The sequence below is a fragment of the Lytechinus variegatus genome, chromosome 4 (assembly GCF_018143015.1).
Source record: "Lytechinus variegatus isolate NC3 chromosome 4, Lvar_3.0, whole genome shotgun sequence".
Lineage (NCBI taxonomy): Eukaryota > Metazoa > Echinodermata > Echinoidea > Temnopleuroida > Toxopneustidae > Lytechinus > Lytechinus variegatus.
In genome coordinates this window covers 63,682,577-63,687,673 of record NC_054743.1, presented here as the reverse complement: position 1 = coordinate 63,687,673, position 5,097 = coordinate 63,682,577, and positions in this window count along the sequence as shown.

The window sequence follows — 5,097 nt, the reverse complement described above, 5'->3', positions numbered from 1 at the left end:
GACTGGTGATCTTTTGTTATGCGCTAAACCATTGCCAATGATTATTTTGGTGTATACCATTCACCACAAGAAAGGATCACCAGTCGTTCTTAAAGTCGCTCTTAACTTACGAACAGCTTTATGAAACGTAAAATCAAAGTTATATATATATTGAACCAGCCCAGTTATACTTGGTAATCGGGGGGAGTGTTTCAAGAAAATTTTGGCATGGATTTTTTACCCGCAGTTGTTAAAAGCTACTAAAATCCTTGCATCTGATTGGCTGAGAGAAGTTAACTCAGAGAATGTCAATGACTAAACCCCTTCGTGAAATGCTCCCCTATTCTTTGTTCTGTGATTGTGGCCTTTACGGCGAGTGTGCTTGTAATTTGCTTCTTTTTTATTTTTACGATTTCTTTAGATTTCTTTAGATTCTTTTAGACGTTGAATAGCTAGTAATGACAAAATCATGTTCGGATTTTGCATTTTGACTCGTATGATATGTTTATGGAAGTACATGCCTATGTAATCGAGGAATTTTCTCATTTATACCTTGTTTAAAGCTTAACACACGAGAAGGGTTCTGGGTCTGGTGTTGATACTTGCCAATACTTCTTTTGTTTCCCCCGCTTTCTTTCAGAGACTTTCCTTTAATGACCAGAATATTTAGTGCATTAACAGAGCTGCCTACCCTTGGAAGAGCAAATTAACATTCTGTACATGTACCTCCAAAATTAGTATTTCTCCATCAAAATGTGTGCTTTCTCAGATATGTCTTTTTTTTCATTTTTCGTTGACCATTATCATGCAGTGCTAATGCACAACTCTTTGCTCTCCAAGCCAGTGTGGTGCATTTCTATGGCCTGTATTCTTAAGTCGGGTTTAACTTAAACTCAGGTTAAATAAGTATGGACAGCCAATTTTTACATAATCACTCACAGTAGAGATATCATTCTTCAACTCATTCGGCTCTCAAATCATTCGTAATTGTGTAGGAAGTATGAATAGATGATTGTCTTCACCATCAATGAATCAGGAAAGAGCACAGTAAACATAAGAAACATACAACTTAATAACAATTTTGATACTTTTGGATTCCAATACTTATTCCACAACTTTAAACCTGAGTTTAAGTTAAACCAGACTTCAGAATACGGGCCAATGACTTACAAGATTCCAAATCCTTTCACTTCTTACAAACATGTTTTACATACGTTACATATATTCTTGTGAAAGTAGCACTTTAGCCCCCACCCCCCCCCTCGTTTTAACCCTGAATTGGATGCCCTTTTGTACTTTTGTACTACTGTCATATTAATACTAATTTATCATAATGGTTGGCATCTCTGTTAAATTGACAAGCCCTATTCATAGCTTGTTAAAAAAATGCTCTAATTGTTGCAGGTTACTTCTCAGGCAAACTCTAAAAAAAAGAGGTCAAAGTCAAGGGAATGAGGAAAAAATGTATCTGATGTAAACTGAAGATTGTCAGCACAGACAGTTGTCTTTCTCCAGTAGTTCCTGTAGTAGTAAAGAGACCAGCACTTCTAGGCCAATTTTAACCAGGGATTTCACCGAAATTGTAAGATCCCACAATTTCAGTGATGATACCGTTTGTGAAACAGTGCTCGAGTCTGATGCAAAAATGATTGTAACCAATCGGGAGAATGGTTGCATTCATTAGACTCAAGAGGCTGAGCATTCAAACCAATCAGCATCCTTGTTTCAAAGTCCAATTGATTGATTACAAACTTTTATTCTTCACACTCTAATTGGAGTTAAGGTTCTAATTGTAGGTTAGATTCATTCCTGTCTGTATAAATATCGCTTTTCTCACATCATGTGATGTATTTGTATTTAAAAGAAAATAAACATGCTTTTTCTTGAATACGCTGAAACTTCAAAGGTTTGTTTTATAGTATTTTATTTCAAAATAAGAAGTTCTCAACTTTCTTCATACCTTTAATTATTTTTCTTCAGTAGGTAATCATAAAAGAAGAGTAATTTTAGAAATACGAAAGTAACTCAAAATGATTGAGAAAGCTTCTCAATTTCAAATTATTGTTTGAACTCCTGTTTTTAATAAGGTTAAGCAAATTTTTATGTGAAACATGAACCAATTTAATCTTCACTTTTTGTTCATGAAACTGCCCGTTCTATATGGGGGGGGGGGGGGTTCAAACGACGATGCACATGAATTAAAAGGAGGGAAGGATCTTAATAAATACATGTATTAAAATAAAAGTCAATGGACACAGATATTCTGTGAAAGTGTTTCACCATGAAACAACAGGAAAAACAAGATTTAATCATGTTCATCGTACCATAATTATTTTGACCAAAATGACAATGTGCATCATCCAAGTATTTCACACATATAACAATTTTATACATACATACATACATACATGTACACGGCACAAATTTATACAGACCTGTACATTAGATTATATAAAAGAGAAGGAAACAAAAAAAATGTTTACAAAAATCATGTCACAGATTGTTTCACAAATGAAATGAGAACCAATCGATATAAACTTTACGAGCATGAGTTACGACATATGGTGACTATATCTCACACACTTATTTCATAAATAGATCAAAATCTTGACATAAAAAAACAAATCACATACTTCAATGAATGGACGATCCTACTCCTGGTACATACATGTACGGTTCAACGACATTTGCTATGGCGACAAATGCTCCGATGGAAAATCTGTGCGTCGAGCCAAACCTAAAACCAAACCTCCAAAGCTAAATAAACCATTATCTTTATATTATCCTGAACCAAATACAATCCCAACTCTATCTCTATGCCCTCTTAGGTTTTAAGACAGGAGCAAATGTGACACCGGTGCATACAAACACATCATAATAAACCATATTCATTGATCTCTTTAAACCATTTTGGTGGAAACTTGGTTTCACAAATGACTATGAACAGGCAATTTTTTGTGGTCTCTCATCTCAAATCATATTCTTGACACGGCGAGATGTGAGTGCAGAGCAGTGAAAAACAACAAAATGTATATTCGCCATTCAAAGCATAATCCTGAATACAGAGGCTCGTATTCTAAACTCAGGTTTAAATTAAACCCTGGTTTAAAGTTGTGGTTCGACTATAGAGAGAGCCAATTGAGGCACCAACCCCTAAGAATACACATCCAATTTACTAACTCATATGGCACCCAAATTGTCTGGGAATGATAACTTACTAATTTTGAAGCATTTTTCTTCATTATGAAAGCAAAAAGAAAACAAAATAGTGAACATAAGAAATATACAATATAAACAGAATTTTTGAATTTTTGGCTCCCCATAATTTTAGCAGAGAGTTAGACCATGGTCTCCTTAAACCCGACATCAGAATACAGTTTTGATACATTATAACAATGCACTGTGTCAAAGCTCAGAAATATATGGCGATATGAGTTGGTGCACGGTAAATTACCACATGGTCTTCACCCGATACATCTATTTCCATTTGGTCTCGTCCCCCATGACCTAAACCTACTAATGGCCCGTATTGTGAAGTCAGGTTAAATTGGAACTCTGGTCTGAAGTTGTGGTTCAACCAAGGAAAGCCAATTGTGACATAAATCTCTAACAGTAGAGGTTCAGTGTATCAGATCATCTGGCTCTCAAATCATTATTAACTGCCTCTCATGGATGAATAAGATGATGTTTTTTTCGACATCAAAGACTTAGGAAAGAGTACAGTAAACACAGGAAACATAAAATGCAAACAAAATTTTGACACGAGTGGCTATTCGTGATTTTAGCACAGAGTACCATGGTCTAAGTTTAGCCTGACTTCAGAATACGGGCCACTTTGTCTATGACCACTTCATCTCCTAACCATCTTGTTAATTTAACCATTTTGCCAGTCTTCAATTTTGTCTCATTTCCAGTTAGGCTATGCTCATGTTGTATAATATCCACCAGGTCTAACACCATTTAGTCTAATACGATTAGATGAAATGTCTAAGAACTAAATGTTCATTTGACAAAGTAAAACATAATAAGGAAACGGTGAACACTGGACAAACCATGGTAATTAGGCTATATGAGAATTAGAGATACAGGTAGTATTGGAGCAAACAACAAATAGACCAAATTCATTGTACACCAAAGTGGTTTAGGCAATGTGATATAAAGAAATAGCCCAACTACATGTACTTGTACACCAGGGTCCCGTAACACAGTGGTTAGCGATTAATCGTACGCTTGATTTTTCACCACTGATTGCACATTGCGGTCAGTGCAATCAATCGTTAAAAATGTCCTACAATCATTGCTAAGCTTTGTGTAACGGGCCCAGGTGAATATCAACCCACTTTAAACAAGTCAAACATACAATATACACCAGTTGCTCTGTGCTTGGAAAACTACACTTCTATTTGTCAAAATCCTTTGTCACAAACTGATTGCACAAGTGAAGCCCACCAGGAAATGAACACACTGAAAGTGTTTAAATTATGCCATGTTTTGAATATGAAACTGTGACGTCGGGTGAATAACATTACATTAAAATCTGTTTGTTTCTCTGATACCCAGTCTCCAAACAACATACTTGGGTTGTCAAAAAAAAACCCTCAAATAGGAATACAGCAAAAGTCAAGAAATATTGTAACCAATTCAGAGGTAATATAGAGAACTGTGAAAATCAATACAGAACAAATGGTCCAGTTTATCAAGATTTTGGGTGCGTCTTCATCGTCACTATCTATGTTGAAATTTATCCACTTTGCAATCAATACCACTCTATGCTGTAAATTTCAAATATCGGTGAACAAAACATATTCAAAATCCTAAATATGCATATTTATTTCTGACATTCCAGAAATCCCATCAAATCCAAGCTTATACATAGAGCAAAACCAACGTTTATATTTTTTTACCAAACTCTAAATTTCATTTCATTTCCAATAAGTTAAAATTTTTCCAAGTAAACAAGAGTTAAAAGTTAAGAAAGCTGATTATAATAAATACACTGTCACACACCTTCCTTCCCCATTATCATTAACTTGATGAATGTTTTATAACCTGTATGCAAGAATATACATTGTAACCAATTCAAGCTCCCTTTTTCATTATGCAAAGATAGTTTTATGT